This window comes from Chiloscyllium plagiosum, chromosome 6 (assembly GCF_004010195.1).
Source record: "Chiloscyllium plagiosum isolate BGI_BamShark_2017 chromosome 6, ASM401019v2, whole genome shotgun sequence".
Taxonomy (NCBI): Eukaryota; Metazoa; Chordata; class Chondrichthyes; order Orectolobiformes; family Hemiscylliidae; genus Chiloscyllium; species Chiloscyllium plagiosum.
The window spans coordinates 98,734,330-98,757,182 of record NC_057715.1 but is presented as its reverse complement, the minus strand read 5'-3'; the positions used below and the strand labels follow the sequence as shown (position 1 = coordinate 98,757,182).

Here is a 22,853-nt window from a genome sequence, read left to right as displayed (position 1 = left end):
AGGCCACATTTGGAGTACTGTGTGTAGTTCTGGTCGCCTCACTTTAGGAAAGATGTGGAAGCTTTGGAGAGGGTGCAGAGAAGATTTACCAGGATGTTGCCTGGAATGGAGAATAGGTCGTACGAGGATAGGTTGAGAGTTCTCGGCCTTTTCTCGTTGGAACGGCGAAGGATGAGGGGTGACTTGATAGAGGTTTATAAGATGATCAGAGGAATAGATAGAGTAGACAGTCAGAAACTTTTTCCCTGGGTACAACAGAGTGTTACAAGGGGACATAAATTTAAGGTGAAGGGTGGAAGGTATAGGGGAGATGTCAGGGGTGGGTTCTTTTTACCCAGAGTGGTGGGGGCATGGAATGCGCTGCCCGTGGGAGTGGTAGAGTCGGAATCATTGGCGACCTTTAAGCGGCATTTGGATAGGTACATGGATGGGTACTTAATCTAGGTTAGAAGTTCGGCACAACATCGTGGGCCGAAGGGCCTGTTCTGTGCTGTATTGTTCTATGTTCTATGTTCTAATCTGTTTTGGGTCCACTGCTGTTTGTCATTTTTATAAGCGACCTGGATGAGGGTGTAGAAGGATAGGTTAGTAAATTTGTGGGTGACACTAAGGTCCGTACAGTTGTGGATTGTGCCGAAGAATGTTGTAGGTTACAGAGGGACATCGATGAACTGCAGAGCTGGGCTGAGAGGTGCCAAATGGAGCTTAATGTAGAAAAGTGTGAGGTGATTCACTTTGGAAGGAGTAACAGGAAGGTAGAGTACTGGGAGAATGGTAACATTCTTGGTAATATTGATGAGCAGAGAGAGCTGTGTCCAGGGACATAGAAACCTCAAAGTTGCCACCCAGGTGGATAGGGTTGTTAAGAAGGCATAAGATTAGATTAGATTACTTACAGTGTGGAAACAGGCCCTTCGGCCCAATAAGTCCACACCGATCCCTCCGAAGAGCAACCCACCCAGACCCATTCCCCTACATTTACCCCTTCACCTAACACTACGGGCAATTTAGCATGGCCAAATCACCTAACCTGCACATCTTTGGACTGTGGGAGGAAACCGAAGCACCCGGAGGAAACCCATGCAGACACGGGAAAAATGTGCAAACTCCACACAGACAGTCATCCGAGGCTGGAACTGAACCCGGGTCTTTGGCACTGTGAGGCAGCAGTGCTAACCACTGTCACCGTACCGCCCAAAGGTGTGTTAGCTTTTATTAGTAGAGAGATCGGGTTTTGAAACCAGGAGGTCATGCGGCAGCTGTACAAAACTCTGGTGCGGCTGCACTTGGAGTATTGTATGCAGTTCTGGTCACCACATTATAGGAAGGGCATGGAAGGTTTGGAAAGGGTTCAGAGGAGATTTTCTAGGATGCTGCCTGCTATGGACAGAAGGTCTTACAACAAAAGATTGAGGGACTTGAGGCTGTTTTCATTACAGAGAACACTGAGAGGTGACTTAATTGAGACATAGAAGATAATCAGAGGGTTAGATAGGGTAGACAGTGCGAGGCTTTTTCCTAAGATGGTGGACAGCACAAGGGGGCGTAGCTTCAAATTAAGGGGTGATAGATGTAGGACAGATGACAGAGGGAGCTTCTTTACTCAGTAGTAGGGGCATGGAACACACTGCCTGCAACAGTGGTAGACTCATCAACTTTATGGGCATTTAAATGGCCATTAGATAGGCAGATGGATAAGAATGGAATGGTGCAGGTTAGACGGGCTTCAGATTGGTTCCACAGGGTGGCGCAACATCGAGAGCTGAAGGGCCTGCACTGTGCTGTAATGTTCTATGTTTAAAGGCACAGTATTGTCTCATTCCCTTCGAAATACTGACAAGTAAAAAACTGTCACCCTGGGTCAGGGTTGCAATGGAACAAAGCGTGCTGGTGAATTCAGAGACATCTATGAGTGCTAGCCTGGGTTTGAGCACTAGAGTACTGTGAAGGTCATAGGTGATGAACCACTCACTAGTCACAACCCTGTATTGCAGCTAAAATGACTCTTGCTGGCCACTGGAAACCTGGGGAATAAAAGAAAACAAGACAAACAAAATTAATTATCTTTGGGGTAGGAGGCAGGAATGTGGAGTGATCAGATTAGCCAAGGTCTTATTGAATGAAGAAACAAACTCTGAGGGGCAAACAGTCTACCCCGACAACAGATGAATGGGTACCGCACAACAATCAACAGACAGGAGTGTTCCCTCCCAGTTGGGGAACACTTCAGTGGTCCAGGACATTCAGCCTCTGACCTTTGGGTGACCATCCTCCAAGGTGGACTTCGGGACAGGCAGCAGAGAAAAGTGGCCGAGCAGAGGCTGATAGCTAAGTTCGGTACCCATAGGGAGGGCCTCAACTGAGACCTTGGGTTCATGTCACATTACAGGTGACCACCATTGCACTGTGTACACACACACACACAGGCACTCCTATACACACATACGTGCACAGACACCCACACACCCCCTTACAGACACACACACTCTCACATGCACCCCCTCACAGACTTGAGACACTTCACTCACCACACACACACACACTCTTTCTCACACTCTCAACCCCAACCCAGACAAACAGACAAAGACCCACATGCACACATTTTGTGGGTGAATTTGTACTTGCAGGGTCACAATGTACTTTGCTCAAATTTATGCATGAATTTATGTAAAACTCCGTTATCTCACTTTTTAGATTAGAATCAATCTAAACATCATGGCATAGACAGAGAACACAAAGGGCTAACACCTTCAACATATTGTCTAGCTATCATCCATTGTTAACAGCTAACCAGAGAATGCAACTTTTTTAAAAAAGGTTTTGTGTTTTACACATGAAAGAAGTGAAACTATCACTGTATTCTAACAGATGAAAGGATTAACAGACAATCAATTTTTCAATGTATAATTTTAGTTACAAAACACTAAATATTTGCTATAAATTCTGTGTGTTAGGATTGAGCCCTCCACTATCATCTGATGAAGGCGCGTTGCTCAGAAAGCTAGTGTGCTTCCAATTAAACCTGTTGGACTATAACCTGATGATGTGTGATTTGTAACTTTGTACACCCCGGTCCAACACCGACATCTCCAAATCATACCCCGATCCTGATTCATATGTTCCTTTGTTTGCATTCCTCTGCATTGTACGAGCAAGAAAAGAAAAATCACAATTCCTATTAATCCTCACTTTTAAGCAATTTGTCAGAAACGCAGATTTTTAAACAAAGACGAGAAAACTATGTTTTACCTGTTGCACCTCAGTAGTCCACCCAAAAAGCCAATATCCATAGTACCGAAATACACATGAAGCGAGCGTCCACGGGCTTGCTAGAGAAATCTCAGTGCCACAAATTAAATGCAAGCATCTTTAGCAAAAAGAAATTAGGAATTCTATCCATGTTTTACCTCATATTGCTAGATGTGGTTGATTCTTAAATTTCTTTTCTTTCAGAAGAACAATCCCTCATGCCACAATACAACTGCAATGAGCCAGCTGAGTTACTACACTCACCACAAGTAGAATAACCCTGTGAACTATAAGTTCAGAAATATCACCCTAGTAGAATGTTATAAGCCTGTTGCAAAGGCAGATACAGTATACAGAATCATAGAATCTGTACAGTCTTCCAGCAGGCCATTCAACTCATCAAGTCCACAGTGACTCCTGGAAAAGAGCATACCACCCAGACTCAACCCCACACCCTATCCCTGTAACACTATTTCCCATGGCTAATCTAACTAGCTTACACATTCCTGGATACTATAGGCAATTCAGCATGGCTAGTTCACCTAATTTTGGTTAGGCCAGCACTTATTGGCCTCTTCTCATTGTCCTCCATGAAAGTAGTGAAGAGATGCCTTCTTGAACTACTGCTATTTGTTTGGTGTAGGCACATCCATAATAACATTAGGGAGGAAGTTCCAAGATTTTAACGTGGCGTCAGAGTCATACAGCACAGAAACAGACTTTTCTGTCCACGTTATTGTGCCAACCAGATATCCCAATCTGACCTAGTTCCATTTAACAACATTTGGCACATATATCTCTCTAAACATCCTACTCAAATATACATGATGCACTTTAAATGTTGTATTTATATCAGCCTCCACCACTTCCTCTGGCACCTCATCCCACACATACACCATGCAGGAGTCCTAGCTTCTGACCTGATCTTTTAGCCAGTGTTTATATTCCTACTCCAGTTCAGTTTTTGGTCAACCTCCAACATGTTCATAATGATGTCACTGAATATTGGTTGATGTCGCAACCAATCTCGTTAGAGATAGAGGTGAAGCGTTGACTCTCCTGCTCCTCAGATACTGTCTGACCTGCAATGCTTTTCTAGCACCACACTTTGATTCAGAGTCATAGAGATATACATCATGGAAACAGACCCTTCAGTCCAACTTGTCCATGCCGACCAGATATCCTGACCTAATCTAGTCCCATTTGCCAGCACTTGGCCCATATCCCCTTAAATTCTTCCTATTCATGTACACATCCAGATGTCTTTTAAATATTGTAACTGTACTAGCCTCCACTGCTTGCTGACAGCTCATTCCATACATGCACCACCCTTTGCATGGAAGTGTTGCCCCTTAGGTACCTTTTAAATCTTTGCCCTCACACCAGAAAGCTCTACTCTCTAGATCTCCCCAACCCAGGGAAAAGACCGTGTCTATTTACCCTATTCTTGCCCCTCATGATTTTATCAGCCTCTTTAAGGACACCCCTCAGCCTCCAATGTTCCAGGGAAAACAGCCCGAGCTGGTATTTTGTCACTTGTGTGGCATCCCAAACAAGGGCAAGCAAATACATAGGAAACCTCATCACCTGGTAGTTCCCCTGCAAGCCAGTCACCATCCTGTCTTGGAAATTTATCACCATTCCTTGTGTGTTGCTAGATTAAAATCCTGCAGCTCCCTCTCTAATGATATTGTGGCTGTAAGGCCACCACTACATTATGGTAAGCAACAAATGCTGGACTAGCCAGTAAGAATAACTTGGCAGCTATAGTCACAAAGAGTGCAGTGCTGGAAAAGCACATGTGGTCAGGCAACATCCTGATGAATTCCTGATGAAGGGCTTATGCCCGAAACATCGATTTTCCTGCTCCTCAGATACTGCCTGACTGGCTGCATTTTTCCAGTACCATAATCTTCGACTCCGATTGCCAGCATCTGAAGTCCTCACTTTCTCCTCATTGACCTATAATTACATCCTGCCTTATAGGTTTATAGTGTTCTACTTGGGTGATATTTCTGCATTTTTAAAATATTGTCCAGATCTTGCTACATTTGGATGTGGACTACCTCAGCACCTGTGCAATGTGTGCTGCTGAACAGTGTCCACTGATTATTGCATATCGTCATATAATAGAAGAAAGGCCACTGGTGAAGCAGATGAAACTTGTTGGGTGTAGGGCACTACCTTGAGGAATGTCTGCAGAGATACCTTGGAGCTGAGTTGACTGACCTCTCTTCTTTGGTGCCAGGTATCATTAACTAATGGAGAGTTTCCCACTTTCCAATGACTCTAGTTTTGCTTGGGCTCCTTGATGCCTTGCTCTGTCAAAAGCAGCTTTCATGCCAAGGACAGTCACTCTCAGCTCATCTCTGGAATTCAGCTTTTTTGTCCATGTTTGAATTAAGGCTGTAATAAGGGCAGGAGAAGACTGGCCCTGGTGGAACCCAAACTAGCAAATTATCTTTAAGAAATATGCAAACAGCTTTCCTTACATTTCTTCAAAAAAATATTTTTTGATCTGCCCTAGTTCAAAGGATTTCTGAACTATATAGAGTAAGTTTGATTCCTGGTATCAAAAAAGTCAACTGCTCCTAGTTAAAATGGTCTTTAAATCTTCAACAGGTCCTAACATTCAAAAAACCGAGTGCTATCCATTAAACGTGCATAGATGATGGGAGTTCTAGTTTGGTTATTCGTTGTTCTTCTTTACAGTGAAATAACCCGCCATATTTATTGTTGTTTAGTTAAAGGTTCTCATTGCTTTCTACCTATACCCAAAAGTAGTGATTATCTCAAACAGATTATGTAAAAGGATCCACGAATTGTGTATGGCAAACACCACAGCTAACTACGTATCTGGGAAATTCTGCTGCACTAGTTTGAAAATCAAAACCATGACTGATGAAAAGGCCTCATTATAATCAGAATACTAGCTGCCCTTGAATTTTATTCTAATCTTTCTCTTTCAATTTTTTTTTGAATGTCAGATTGATTTATTTTCCATTTCTGGTATTGTCAGTCAGTCTCCAACATAGGCTGACAATTGCAGAAGACAACACTGCCGGATCAGAAATTCACTAAGGCTCCTTTGATAACATCTCCAAATCCACAAACACCACAGTCTAGAAAAATGAAGCAGACATTGAAATACCACCACCAGTTCTCTCTGCAAGCCACACACCATCCTGACTTGGAAATATATTGCTGTCCCTTCACTACTACTGGATTGAAATCCTGGAACTCCCTCCCTAATAGCATTGTACACGTAACTACACCCTACCAATTACAGCAGCTCAAGAAGGCAGTTCACTATTTCTCAGTCAGTTGAGAATAAAGTTGGGAATGGACAATAATTGAAGTCCTCATCACCTGAATAATAGATATAAACAAATCTGCACAGTTAAAACTCTCTCTATATCAGACTTTCAAATACGGGTTTCATGAGCTAATCCATGCAAGGACCTCAGGGTCAAAGGGAGTCAGTTTTCTGATTTTGCCTCAAGGTAAAATAGAAAACCTTAGCCCAGTCCGCAACTGAAAAGAGGAAGGAGATCCTTGTCCTGTCAATTGGGGCAAGAATTGGGGTCAGGTGAATTGGCCATGCTAAATGCCCGTAGTGTTAGGTAAGGGGTAAATGTAGAGGTATGGGTGGGTTGTGCTTCGGCGGGTCGGTGTGGACTTGTTGGGCCGAAGGGCCTGTTTCCACGCTGTAATGTAATCTAATCTAATTTTAAGCTGAGAAATAAGTTCCACAGATCATGTTTATCCTTACTAGTCCATTTACTGTCTGAACTTTTTCTGAAGTTAAAATGGGGGCTCATTCAGTTATCAGACCCTCCTACTGCTTCAAATGCTTGTAAATATAGTCTGGTTTAAGTAGAGATGCTGGCTGAAAATGTGTTGCTGGCAAAGCGCAGCAGGTCAGGCAGCATCCAAGGAACAGGAGAATCGACATTTCGGGCGTAAGCCCTTCTTCAGGAAACAGTAGAGATGCCTTTGACTTGTTTGGAGAGAGTCAAACTCCAAAGTTTGCTTGTCTCCTTGATATGCTACTGTACAGTCACAAAGTTTAGTTCTATGTACATATAAAATGATATTTTTTATGAATAAAGAATATTTTTGAAATAAAAATCTCCTTCTCAAACATGTCATTGCAAAAAAGCTCTGGAGAGGGATGCAGTGGTTTTAGTCAAAGTTTGCCCTGAGCAGCTCCATGAAGCAGGGCACTGTTCTATATGCTGTTACGCAGAATACACACTACAAAATAACTATTGACTGTGTCTGGAGAACCATCAACTCAGTGAAAGACACTCTTTGGTCCACCTGAAATTACTGGTCTTCGAATGGCCTTGATTAAGTGTTGCAAGCTGACACTTTCCAAGGTCCAGGACTACTTGCTGAGAGATGCACTAATGTTTGGGACAGTTGCCGCCAAGGCACAATAGGGAAAGAAGAGCTGCTTCTAAATATCTTTCCTGCCGAAGTATAACAAGAGTCCATTCAATTGTCAGACCCTCTTGGTGCCTCACAAAGAACAGTTTCCTGCACATGTGGAAAATACCTTGGTTTTTTGCCACTAGTCAGAAGCTCTCAGGAATGTCAAAATTCCAATGTTTCATTATTTTTCTCTGCAAAGACTATACAGAACTGACTTAGAATGTATATGATTTTATGACTTTTGAAATAAAAACTAGAGCACTGGGTGTAACATCTACTGATCTACGTGTGCACAAATAAATAAAGCTTTAGTTTCACCCATTCATTACTGCTCTTGGACCCAAATATATCTGGCAAAATGTTTAAAACCTGCGCTTCTCTAATCTTTAAAAAAAAGAAATAAAGCAAAATTCAATATGCAAACATGTTAAAAAAACTCTATCAATTAGCAATATAATTAGAAAAAATTTTTACATTACTTACCAGCTACTGCTTGCACTCTCGTCATTGACTATTTTTCAGTTTTCTCTTGCTAACCTTGCACTTCAGCTAAACCCGACTTTTGCACACAAAAGCGAAAGTCTGCAGATGGTAGAGATCGGAAATAAAGCAAAGTGCATTTTTCAATAATCTGTTCTTACTTTACATCACTTTATATGTTCTAATAGAAATTTGAGGGTAATTGTTTGGCAGATACTGATGACAGAGCTTCAACTGAATGAACAGATATACATTGCTTTTACTACTTAAAATATTAAAACTGTTCTCCAGACATTCGCACTATAGCTGAGACACAGATCTGGCTCTTCTCACTAGTATACACTGAAGGATAAGCATCAAGTTTTTTTACTCCTGAATCAGCAGTCATGACCAACACTATTTCTCAGTCAATTTCACTAAATTGCTCTCTTATTTGAAACACATCTATGTGCACAAACTGGCTGCCATATTTTCATCATAACAGTGACAACATTTCAAAACATACTTCACTGATTGTCAAGCACTTTGGCATGAGCATGTGACAGGTGCTATATAAATGATACAGTATCTCAAATAAGCACAGACACAGACACGTAGACTTAAATTATGTCCTAATCTCTGGGGAGAAAATTAAACCACAACCATTGGATTTAAAAAGTATGATTGATGTCACTCAGCCACTCATCCTAACAATTACTGGATTGAGCTGACTCATACTATTACTGGATTTGCATTGTATATCTAAAATTGCTGCTCTGCCACATCAAAGCATGTGGGCTAAAATCATAATGCAGCTAGATGGACAACTTTAGTCATTTTGAATGATTTGCAGTTAGCTCCTCACATTTACGAATATCAATGCTACTGGACTTCAAGATTCAGAGTACTTTTATTATTCTTTTCTCACCTCTGGAGCTCTGGTCATTTGAGAGTTGTAAAACAGGATTTGGCAAAGAATATGCTTTTGAGCCAGACCACTCGACTGTAATCAGTTCTGAAGTTTTGCCTGAATGTTAGTAGGGTTTGCTGCAAAGAGGGCACTAGGATTTGGTCTCCCACTGAAGCCAGAACAACAAAAGACAGAAGCATTCTTGATGAAAGTTTTCCCACAGCTACATGTCACTCTCATACAGTCAAAGTACGTGGTAATAAATATTCTGTGCACGAGAACTCATGTTGACTTGCAGAGACCTTTATGGTCAAATACTCACTGGTATGGTTCAGACAAGGTAAAGCTGGCAAGCACGGCTCACCTTGGACCCCCAAAATCAAGGTGGTCTCTTATGAGAGGTGATTGACAACAGGTGGGGATAGAGCCCAAAGAGACAGAAACAGTCAGAGACAAAGGAGTGAATAAACGGTAAACTTAGGAGGGGGAACAGTTCTTGAGGAAGGCTGACAAGGGAAGGGTGCGGAGTGTCTCATGGTGGCAGCAATAGCAGCTAAAGGGGACAATTAGTGGCTAACAATTGGTAGTGTGCAATATCAGACCATGTGATAACATGGTCTGGTGTGTGGGGGTTGGGGTAGGGACATGGGAGAAAGAGCCTCAAGCTCTTATTGAATTCCATATGGAATCCAGATGGCAGTAGAGTTTCCAAGTGGAAAATGAAGTGCTGTTCTTCCAGCTTGTGCTGAGTTTTGCTGGAGCACTGCAACAAGCCTGAGCCAGAGATGCTGGCAAGAGCAAAAGATGGTGTATTAAAGTGGCAGGTGACTGGAACCTCAAGGTCTTTTTTTTTTTAACAGAAAGAACCTCGGCATTCTGCGAAGTATTCAAACAGCCAACGTTTCATTTCTCCAACGGAGAGGAGACCGCATCGGGCGCACAGGGTTAAAGATGCCCTCCAACGTATCTCGTCCACATCCCACACCTCCATCCTCAGACCCCACCCCTCCAACCGTAACAAGGACAGAACCCCCCGGTGCTCGCCTTCCACCCGACCAACCTTTGCATAAACCAAATCATCCGCCGACATTTCCGCCACCTCCAAACAGACCCCACCACCAGGGATATATTTCCCTCCCCACCCCTTTCCGCCTTCCACAAAGACCGTTCCCTCCGTGACTACCTGGTCAGGTCCACGCCCCCCCCCCTACAACCCACAGTCCCGTCCTGGCATCCTCCCCTGCCACTGCAGGAATTGCAAAACCTGCGCCCACACCTCCTCCATCACCTCCAAAGGCCCTAAAGGAGCCTTCCACATCCGAAGTTTTACCTGCACATCCACCAATATCATTTATTGTATCCGTTGCTCCCGATGCGGTCTCCTCTACGTTGGGGAGACTGGAAGCCTCCTAGCAGAGCGCTTTAGAGAGCATCTCTGGGACACCCACACCAATCAACCACACCGCCCTATGGCCCAACATTTCAACTCCCCCTCCCACTCAGCAGAGGACATGGAGGTCCTGGGCCTCCTTCACCGCCACTCCTTCACCACCTGACGCCTGGAGGAAGAATGCCTCATCTTCTGCCTCGGAACACTTCAGCCCGAGGGCATTGATGTGGACTTCAGTTTCCTCATTTCCCCTCCCCCCACCTCACCCTAGCTCCAAACTTCCAGCTCAGCACTGTCCCCATGACTTGTCCTACCTGCCTATCTTCCTTTCCACCAATCCACTCCACCCTCCTCTCTGACCTATCACCTTCATCCCCACCCCCATCCACCCATTGTAATCTTTGCTACCTTCCCCCACCCTCCTCTCATTTATCTCTCCACCCTTCAAGGCACTCTGCCTGTATTCCTGATGATGGGCTTTTGCCCAAAACGTCGATTTTCCTGCTGTCTGAACAGCTATGCTTTTCCAGCACCACTCTAATCTAGAATAAAGCTGGAAAAAAAACAAGGAAAACTTAAATCAATGGGAATGGGAGGGAAACTTTGCATTATAAGGAGTTCCTTAGAACCAACTCTTTCTAATAGGTTTTCAATTCTGATCGCTGCTGGGAAGATGACGTTTCAGGGGAACACAGTCAAACCCATGAGTCAAGAGGAGTTACTTAGTTGCACAAAGAGCTAAACAGACTGCAAGAGCAATAGCGACAGGAGAACAGAAGACTTTTCTGTGACCACAGGCTTGACAAGATTGATATGTTATCTCTCCAGTGCCCACTGAACAGCTGAAAGACATTCTAAAAAGGGAATAGACAGAGGTCATGGCTCATGTCAACACCAAAGGTTAAAAGAAAGGAGGGATAAGGTTCTGGAAGCAGAATCGAGAGACAGGAAAAAATATTAAACGCAATGTCAAAAAGTAGTAATCTCAAGATTACTCCCAGTGTTATGTGCTATAAAGATTAGAAATAGGAGAACAGATCAAAATAATGCATGGCTTGAGGGATGGTATAGGAGACAGGGATTTAGATTCTTGAGGTATTTGCATCATTTCTGGAGAACGCAGAACTGCACAAGCTAGAAAGGTTGCTCTCCAGCAGAATCATGACTGGTATCCTCAGAGGCGTTTCCTCAGTGGGAGAGGATTTTAACTAGGAACCTGAGCAAGGTGACAAAAGTAAGAAAATAAAGGTGAAAAATGAGAGACAGAAGAGTAGAAAGCAAAACTGGAAAGCAGAGGAAACAGATGTTAACAGTAAATTGGTCCCAATACAAATCTAAATGCCAAAAACCAAACTCTAAAGATACTGTACCCGAATCCTTGAACATGATTTGGACTGGGGCATACTAAGTTAAAAATTACACACCAGGTTATAGTCCAACAGGTTTATTTGGAAGCACTAGCTTTCAGAGCGCTGCTCCTTCATCAGGTGGTTGTGCTCCGAAAACTCGTGCTTCCAAATAAACCAGTCGGACTATAACCTGGTGTTAAGCGATGAGCACTATGTTTTACCGATAGTAGATGTTGGCTATAAATAAGGTCAACACTTGGGATTTCATTCCAGAAAGTGTGGAAAAGATCTTCATCATTAAATCATAGAATGTCTACATGCAGCAAAGCACTATTCGGCCCACTAAGTCTGCACCAGACTCAGCCCACCACACGACTTTATTCTCACAAACCTACACTTAGCATGGCTAATCTATCTAACCTGCATATCTTTGAATAGAGAGGAGAAACTGGAGCATTCACTGGAAACCCACACAAACGTGGAGAATGTGCAAATTCTGTAGGCAGTTGCCCATGGCTGGAATCAAACCCAGGTGTCTGGGGCTGTAAGACAGCAGTGCTTACCACTGAGCCATTTTTAAAAATGAAATTAGAATCGCATGCACAAGCAGATGTTGCATAAATGTGGAAGCAATGGCCCAGTGGTATTATCGCTGGACTACTAATTCAGAAACATAGCAAATATTCTGGAGACCAGAGTTATAAGCTGTCGTGGCAAATAGCAAATTTGAATTAAAAATAAAATCTGGAATTAAAAAAAAACTTATGATAAAATCCCATCTGGCTCATAAATGTTCTTCAGGGCAAGAAATCTGCCTTCCTCACCTTGTCTGTTCTGGGTGGTTGGCTCTCAACTGCCTTCTGAAATAATCTAGAAAGTCACTCAGCTGTACTAATCGCTACAGGGAGACAACCCTTTATCCAAAATGTTTCTCGTGAAGTTTTTTTTCTCATTAATAAGGTTGTTTGGCATGCAAACAGTTCACCCAACTCCACACCTACTCGATGCATGTCACTCACATGTGACGTGGATGGGTGTGGCCCAGCAATGGCAGGCCTCTGACATTCCAGGGAAAACAGTCCCACTCTACTGAGCCTCTCCCTGTAACTCCTCAACTGAATCAAAATTTGTGGAAAAGCACAGCCAGTCAGGCAGCATCCGAGGAGGAGAGTCAACATTTCGAGCATGAGCTCATCAGAAAAATGGGGGAGGCCCAAGGGTGCCGAGAGATAAATGGGAGGGGTAGCTGGGAATGCGATAGGTAGATGAAGGTGGATTGGTGATGGTGATAGGTCAGAGCAGAGGATGAACATGTAGGACAATTCAAGAGAATGGGGCTGAGCTGGAGGGTTGGATCTGGGATAAAAAGTGAAGAGGGGGGAGAGGAGGAAACTGGTAAAAATCAACATTGATCCCACATGGTTGGAGGATGCCAAGCCAGAAGATGAGATGTTCTTCACCCAGATGTTGGGTGGCTAGAATCTGGCAGTGGAGGCCCAGGACTTGTATGTCCTCGGCTGAGTGAGGTGGGGAGAGAGAGGGGGAAGAGAAGAGAGTTGAAGTGTTCAGCCACAGGGCAGTGGGGTTGTTAGTGTGTGTCCCAGAGATGTTCTCCGAAACATTCCGCAAGTTGGCGTCCTGTCTCCCATATGTAGAGGAGACCGCATCCTCAACTGAACCATGATAAAAATCAGTCCCTGCAAGGTGGCTTTCAATTTACACATAATCTTGACATGGAAACATATCACTGTCACTCGATCTACGTCCTAGAACCCAGCTCCAAACAGGGGAGACTGTGGAAGTATGGACTGCAGCGGTTCAAGAAGTCAGCTCACTACTACCTTCTCTTTTTCATTTAGGGATAAGTACAAAGTGTAATCCTGCCTGCCACGTGCAGAGCTCATGAAATAATGCTATGATTTGTGTCTGAGCTAAATTCTTAACAAGGCAAGATTCTGTTGGATGAGTTTGGCCTAAAACAGAACACTGCAGCCTCATGACAGCTAATGCTTCAGCAAGAAAGAATTCACAAATAGAAACTCTTGCTAGATGCCACTGGCACAAGTGTTTGAAAGATTTGCAGGTTGATTATCAACCAGTTTGGTTGTGACAGACACCTATCATGTACAGGCTGCAGCCTGAGGAGAGACAACAGGAAATCCAGAATGAGACATGCCAGAGGGCTTTTAGTTCCAAGTTTGTATAACCAAGGGCGGGGGAAGCTGAACAAAAATACTTTTTCAAATTTGAGAATTTCTCAATAGAAATTTACACTGACCCGTTTCTATTTTCGCTAATTTGCTCTTTCCCCACAATTAACTTCAAAAATATAGCTTGCCATTCTCAATTTGAGCAATTCTGTTTATGAATGCAAAATAAAGTGGCCAATCCAGGGATCATCCTGAATTTTAAAACTAGTCAATCCCAGGATTTAAGTGGAATTAATGTAATATCCAATCTAAACACACGCCTGGAGTGATACCACTGCTGCCAACAACACAATAAAGTGAAAAAAGTAGAAAAGTCAAGATAGATCTAGGTGGAATCATTCACTGGAATAAAATAGAAGTTCAATTAACATCGAACATGGCAAGGTTCAGTAGTACATGAAGGATGCAAAAATAACCTTCAAAATCTGCCACTACAAAGGTTCTATAGTAAGAGGCCTTCCCAAAAAGTACACAGAGCAGTTGGAAGTTGTACAAGGGCCCTCAAGGTGTTTGATATGGAAATATACATTTTAAATACAATGTGGAAATGAGAGGCTACACAACATAGCAGCAGATACTATAAAAATATTGAACTGGGATGTGGTGAATGGATTGCTAAACTTGTACAAATTTTATGAATACAATCTAACTTTGGAACAAAAGCATTAGAGATTTTATAAGTTAAGAAAAGTACATTTGCTTTACTAAAACTACGCACAACTTGCAACACAAGAAATCAGACTGAAACCAAAATGAGTTTAACTGGAATTATTAATGTGACAAAACAGACTGAGCCAAAGTGAGCCTCAGAAAGAACTGGACGGTGGATATTGTAACAATGTCATAAAAATTCGCTAATTTATATTTTTTGACTTCAGGAGGAAGTGGCAAGTGAGCTGCATATTATGTGCCACAATAACAAGTCTAATGTTGACAACAATGCGTTTTGATTCGAAAAAATTTAAAAAAGATTAATCTGGAAAATTTTCTACAAATTAATAAAGCAATATACATAGCAGAAAATTATACAATTTTGACCAACTGACAGCAAAGAAATACACCAAATATTACACTGACTGCAAAGGCGTGTCAAAATGATTTTGACATAAATGATGTATGCCATCATTTAAGAAATAATCAGTAGCTTGGACAAGGTACTGCAAAATCTTAAAAATCCAAAAATTATACCTCTCTCATTAACTTCACAAAAACAGTATTCAAGGTTTCTCAGCACTGAAAGGCATTGATTGGTGGGAAATTGCTGTATTAACATAGATATAAACCCAGTATGCTTAAACTTCAAGAGAAAGCTTTATCGGTTTTAGTCTAAGATGCTGAGATTGGTTCTGCTCTCAGGTGAATCAAGGGGTCAGAGGAACAGGTAGGAAAATGGAGTTGAAACCCAAGATCAGCCATGACCAAATTAAACAGCATACCAGGCTCACTGGTTATATAGAGCCACTATACATTCCTGCTCCTATTTCATGCGTTTGGCACAAAGAGTGTAGCTGGAGTTGTGACAACATGCACTTTTGCATGCATGTTGTAGACTGGAGCTACAGATAGTGATGGTAGAGGCAGCAACATTCTTTCCATTACTTGGCTAGCCAGGAATCGCTCTTGCTCTTGCTAGATGCCACTAGCATAAGCATTAGAAGGATTTGCAGGTTAATTATCAACCAGTTGGACTGCATTTTGAATGTACCTCCCTGACCATCAAGTCCTGGGGAGGGACTTCAATTAGCAACATAAGTTACTATCAGACAACCTCTGGTGCTCTGTATTCACAAAATCACGAATTGCAAATTCCTACAGCAGCATCAAAAAACAATTAAAAATGAACGCCTGCAGTCAAAAATAGCATATCAGCATTTTTAATCTTATTTTTAAACGAGCTTTGCACTCAAATTTCATCATTCACAGGTGTACTCACGATTGGAATGCTCGCAGATATGGAGGAATGACTAACTGCTGCAAACATTGATTTATTTTATTTGAGTTTATATGAAAGATTTTAAAAAGGAAACTTTAATCTGTATTTTTTCTCTTCACAAATTTTCATTGGATTCACCCATTTTTATACTGATTTCAGTCTTGCACTACTAGTTGCAAAAATCCTTTCAGAAGATTGGTTAAAGAGATCTATATTTGTTTTCACTGCTCTAAAGTACTGGATGTCCTTACTGTACAGCAAAACAAAAAAAAATGCAGCCAATATTCTATAGGCAGAACCACAAATTTGTTAGGGAAGGAATTCTATGATATTGACCCAAATATGCTAACAGAACAGACATTTCCAAGTCAGGATGGCGATGCTTGAAGGGGAATGTGTACATTGCCCTTTTCCTCATGGGAACACCACAAAGGCAAGTAACATCACAGATGGAACAGAAAGAAAATCCTTCTGCTGGACAGGAAAGAAAGTTAGACATTCAGGTTAAACAAAAGGAACACAACACCAGGTTTGCAAGCAGTCGTTTCTACCAGAAAGACAAGGAAAAAAAGTTGAAGGCATGAACATGGAGTTAGGCTGGCGGTTTAAAAAAAACGATGTCTTCAATGCTCTCGCAGTTTAGCGGGTGAAAGTAGGATACATGTCAATCTGAAGCATTAAGACAGTGCGCATGAGTTAAGAATAGTGGAAAAGAGCTGGCTATTAACTATACATAAATGGATGTTGATACACATTTGCAAATGTCGTCATAAAATGACAACACAAATGAGGAAAAGAGGGATGAGAGAGATTCTCAGGAGGGATGGCAAATCTACGTAGAGTGTGTTGAGTCATTTGCGTATCAGAAGTTGGTGGACTATGGTGCATGTGCACTGGATAGGAAATTCACATTTGGGGCTGCACGATGGCTCAGTGGCTAGCACTGCTGCTTCACCGCGCTAGGGACTCAGGTTCAATTCTAGTCTCAAGGTTGTGCATTCTCTGTATGTCTGCGTAGGTTTCCTCCAGGTGCTCCTGTTTCCTCCCATAGTCCAAAGATGTGCAGGTGGGGTAAATTGGCCATGCTAAATTGCCCACAGTGTTGTGGGATATGTAGGTTCTGTGCATTAGTCAGGGAAATGTACGGAGATGGGTCTGGGTCGGATGTTCTTCGAAAGGTTGGTGTGGACTTGTTGGGCCAAATAGCTTGTTTCCATACGGTAAGGATTCTCTGATTCTGTGATTATTCAGCAAATAGTCTGAGGGTTTAGTGAGAACTACCTGCCACCTGAGACAAGGCAAGCAGCAACCAGAACTTCAAGTCTGTAAAGTCATATTTCTTAGGGGTAAAGTGACAAAAACAACTAAATTTCCAGCTAAATTGTATTGTAACTTTCATACAACATTAGCGCACAAAATCTACACAATAGCTAAAGCAGTATTTCTACTGGTGATATTGTCAAATAAAATTACATTTCCAGATTTGTTCAGAAAAAATATATAAACACTTCTTTACCTCAGAAAGGACAGGAAGGAACAAAGAGTACTTTACTTTTGATCTTCAACTTTCACGGTTTCAAACGTCAATCTTTTGCTCAGTTTTGCAACTGCATTCTGAAGATTTCCCACTGTTAATTCTTGCTGCTACAACCTCAAAGTTCAGCAGTGTTTTAATTCACACTTAATTCATTCCTGTCAATGGTGCTGTTTTGCATGCTGCCTCACTACACTAACTGAAATGTACTACTTTAAAATCAGAATTGCAACTGCTAACCATGACTGGTGCAAAGCTGATAAGAAACTGCAAGCTGCTGCACAAGCACTATTGTAGAAAAGCCAAATGGATTAAACAGCACAAATTAAAAATTGCACATGCTAAAGAACCAGGAACCAACTCATCAGTTTACAGAATTACAAAATTGGATTCTTGTAAAAAAAAATTAACTTGAGGAATGGAGTCAATTATACAGTCACTAATGTAATTACTAATTTCTTTACATACTTTACCAAAGCAAAAATCAACAATCAGTACAGCTAAACCATTCACTAAGCAATTAGTTGATGTCTTGGAAAGAACACCTTTAATGCAAACTAAAAGATCAGAGGAGTAGCAGGGCACTGGGAAAGACAACAAAAGATTGACTCGAACTTCAAGTGATTTCTCATTACGCAAATCCAATTAGAATTTTTGCTGCTGCTAGTCAGACAGCAAATCACATCATTAGTAAGTAATACATACAATTATACGGTAATCAGGTCTGAACCACCAAAAATACACAACTACCTATAATATGCCAAGGGCCTTGAATGTTATGACACTAAGTATACTTCCAAGCGTTTTTTTTAAAAAAAGATTGTGAGGTTTCCCTACATTATGCCAGCTCAGAAATGGTCTCATCACCCATTTATACCCCATTTGTGCCACTAGTCCAATGTCACAACTTGTTATCATACTCAACATTGATTGGACATGATTAGTTGAGTCTATTAAGATTCTACATTTCTTTCAGCTTCATCCATGTCACAGATAGTGTGCGCAAATTCTAAATCATAGAAAAGCTGCCTGTATGCTTACATTTCAAAAATTCTGGGAGAAAGCCAGTCAGTACAGTTGTTTTTTTTGGAGAATGCTGTTTATAGCTAAATTTGGTAATAAGGAGTGTCAATGCAGTGACCTCACTGCACAGCTAATTCTAAAATAAACCAACGAGGAGCTCTGTTTTCCCAAGCTAAATTTTTATTCTATTGCGGACAATGTGATTCACTGCCATTTCACAAACACAAACATAAAACTGCAGTATGACAAAACTTCGATGAAATGTTTATATTGCCTCACACTAAACAATGGTACCTTGTCATGCCAACCAGTAAATGATATGCTTTGTAATATTCAAAGCAATGGACCATTAATTTGAGTATCACTCCAAGTAGTACAAAACAGCCAGGGCAAAATTATCACATTGTCTTATAGCAATTTGAAGACAAGCAGAATTCATTGCTACAAGTGCCAGACAATGGATTAGAGGAACCTCGATTATCTGAATGAGATGGTTGGGCACTATTTTGTTTGGATGATTGATTATTCAGTTAATTGATTCAATGCCTTTTCAATTCATTCTGAAGTCGACTTTGCTGGCTAGGCTAGAATTTATTTCCAATCCCCAATTCTCCCTGGAAAGGTGGTGATGAGCAAACTCCTTGAACCTCTGCAGTCTATTGTGGAGCACAATACCACTGGGGAGAAAGTTCCAGAATTCTGACCCAGTTACACTGAAGAAACAGTGATCAATTTCCAAATCAGGATGGCAAAGGGCTTGGAGGTTGTGGCATTACTCTACGTTTGTCATCTTTGTCCTTCTAAATGGTAGAAGTCATTAGCTTGGAAGGTACTAAGGATTTTTGGCGAATTCCTGCAGTGCAGTTTGTAGATGGTACACATTGTTGTTACTGAGCATCAATGGGAGGGGGGGAAAATGGACTTTTGTGGATGTGATGTCAACAAAATGGGGTGCTTGGTCTTGAATAGTGTCAAGCTTCCTGTTAGTGGAGCTACACCCATCTAGGCAAGCGGGGAATATTTCACCACATGCCTAACTTATGACCCGTAGATTGTGGCCAGGCTTTGGGGAAATCAAGTGGTGAGTTACATTCTGCAGTATTCCGACTTGGTCTTGTAGCCACAATATTTATATGGTTAATCCAGTACACTTCAGTTGTTAGTCCATGGTAACCCCAGAATGTTGATAGCGAGGGATTCAATGATGATGATGCCATTCAATGTCAAGGGTGATGGTCAGATACTCTCTTGTTGGAGATGGTCATTCATGTACCGTTCAGCCTAAAACTGAATATTGTACAAATTTTGCTGTATTTGTACACAGATTGCTACAGTATCCAAGTCGTCACAATTGATGCTGAACATTGTGCAATTATCAACATACATTCCCACTCCTGAGTTTATTGATGAAACAGCTAAAGGTGGTTGATGCAAGGACTTGACCTGGAGGAACTCCTGCACTGATGTCCTGCAAATGAGGCGACTGACCAACAACCACAACAATCTCCCTATATACCAGGAACAACTTCAAAACGTCAGAGTGTCTCCCTTCCTTCCTCCCCAATAATCTCGTCATGACCATTTCCTTTACCTTCATATCACTTTACTCTTTTAAAGTGCTGATGTTTCCTCTTGTCTGAAGTATTCATTACGAGTCACAATGGATCTTAACAAGTCAGAAGGAAACTCTGAACTTGGCTTTTAAATCATTACCCAGAGACAGTACTACCATCTTGTCTTCAGCAATAAAATGTGAAGATTTGGGTTTTTTAATCTGGTCTAAGTTTCCATTGTTGATTGATTACTCTTTGGAAAATTCATAAGCTTCAATCGCATTACTTTGGAAACTCATACAAATACATTTGTCATGCTGGTTAAATTAATAGATGAAGGCATAATGCAGAGTCAGAGCAAGATATTTGTTTGGTGAGCAGATCTTTCAAAGTTGTACTACTTGTACAAAGCATCAGAAAAACAGAAAGAATCACTGATGTCATATTCATGCCCAGCATGTTCTGAGAGATAGTCTTCGGACAGATCTCTTTGAACAGACACCTTAAGGTGCGACACCCAATGGACAGAAGTCAAGCAATTGTAGGATCATACTCCTGAACAGTGATTAAATCCCTGAAGGTAATACGTGCAACACAGAATCCCAGACCCTGTAATCTCAAGCAATGGTCGACAATTTGCTTATTGGGTTTCAAAGAGTTCAAAGCACCACAGTGATTTTCTCATACTATAAATTCAAAGATACCCTCAAGACACAAATGAAGCCAAAATATTCAAGGAAACATTTTATTGTTGCAAGGTGCCAATCAAAAGGAAAATAGATATATACAAGATCAATTCTATAGTGACAAATCAGAGTATACAAATACTGGCTACTGATGAAGATCTTGAACTCCAAAGAAACTGGAGCCTCTATACTACAAGTAATGCTGACTTGCATGCTAGTTATCCTACTATCTAAAAATTTGCATGAGTGCTTCTTTTAAAATCTCCCATTATCTCAACACAGGTTTTCATTTTCCACGCAGAATCACCAATAAGGTCTAAGTAATTAGTAAATAATGTGAATCCATCTTGTATTTAGACAAAAATGTAAAAAGAATTACACAAGTTAGTTTAAATAGCATCAGCATCATTGACTCCCCACTATCAAAATCCTGGGTGTTACAACTAAAATAAAACTGAACTGACTAGCTATATAAACAGCAAGGCTACAAAAACTGGTCAGATTCTAGTGGGCGGCACGGTGGCACAGTGGTTAGCACTGCTGCCTCACAGCGCCTGAGACCCTGGTTCAATTCCCGCCTCAGGCGACTGACTGTGTGGAGTTTGCACGTTCTCCCAGTGTCTGCGTGGGTTTCCTCCGGGTGCTCCGGTTTCCTCCCACAGTCCAAAGATGTGCAGGGTCAGGTGAATTGGCCATGCTAAATTGCCCGTAGTGTTAGGTAAGGGGTAAATGTAGGGGTATGGGTGGGTTTCGCTTTGGCGGGTCGGTGTGGACTTGTTGGGCCGAAGGGCCTGTTTCCACACTGTAATGTAATGTAATCTAATCTAGGAAACCTGCAGCAAGGTAACTTGTCAAAGTCTGTCCACCATCTACATGGCACGTGCGGAGTGTGTTTGAATACTCTGAGGAAAATAGCTCCAGCAACAGAAGAGGTTTGATACCATCCAGAACAAAAAAAACCCACTTGACTGTCACCATATCCACAAACATTCACTCCCTCCACCACTGACCTAGCAGAGGGTATCATATACATGTCACGAAGGTTGCTTAGACTAAACCTTCCAAACTCTCATCTACCAACACCTCGAACAAAAAGGACAGCAGACACATAGGAACATATCACCTATAGTTCCCATTCAAGACTCAACACCATGTCTTGGAAATACATTGCAGTTCTGTCTCTGTAGCTGGGTCAAGATCCTGAACAGCATTGTAGGTGCATGTAGAACAAACAGACTGCAACATTTCAAGGCATCAGCTGAGTTATCTTCTCAAAAGAAATCAGTAATGAAGAATAAATGCTAGCCCAGCTAGTGACACCCACATCCCATGAATGAAGTTTTAAAAACACATTATGGTTTTATTGGACCACTGATATCTCCCAAAGAATTAATATTCAGATGTGATGCTCAAGGATTTAAAGTTTAAGTCAACCCATAATTTAATGTGGTGGGATCTATGGCACTAGTGTAAGCTTTAGATACAAGAATGTTGACTGATTAAGTATTTTCCACAGAGTTTCTCATCAGAGAGCAATTTTTTAATTTCCAAAAATTATAGTAGAAGTCAGAAGGCCTCAATGACATACTATAGATGTGACCAGTAAACATCTGATGACAGTATGTGCTCCTGGGATAAAGAGTTCTTTTAATCAAACAGCTGGAGCTATAACCCTGAACAGTAAAGATAGATAACAGTTCATTTGCATTCAGATAGCCTCTAGAGCTATGGGCCATGAGCTGGAAAATGCGATTAGTGTAGTCAGATCTTTCCTGGCTGGTACAAACACAGTAGACTAAATTGCCTCTATGTGTCCATGAGAAATGTTCCACCTTAGTTGCCATCATATCGTCATAAACAGTACCAACCAGACATTCCTAATTGGAGGGGCAAATAATCAAAATTACAACTTCCGGAGTTATAGAAAGCATGTGGAAAAGTGGAGTTAGGGCCACAATCAGACTAACAATTATCAAGTGATTGTGGAGCAGATTTGAAGGGCTAAATGGTCTGTTCCCACTCCTAAGTTTTATGATCTTAATGGGGCATTAGTTGTTAAAAATGTACATTAAAATTCAAAATTTCACATGTTCCTTCACAGAACTACAGATTTTAAAAAC

General features: G+C 41.6%; 1 protein-coding gene across 10 annotated transcripts in view; it reads right to left on the bottom strand.

Annotated features, from left to right (window-relative positions):
* Positions 1-22,853, bottom strand: part of LOC122550870 (inositol polyphosphate-4-phosphatase type I A) — a 201,258-nt gene that overhangs the window by 152,931 nt on the left and 25,474 nt on the right. For all 10 annotated transcript variants that reach the window (XM_043692245.1, XM_043692250.1, XM_043692248.1 and 7 more), the window contains one exon: positions 8,170-8,268. The gene's annotated coding sequence lies outside the window, so the exon portion shown is untranslated. The remainder of the gene's footprint in view (positions 1-8,169; positions 8,269-22,853) is intronic.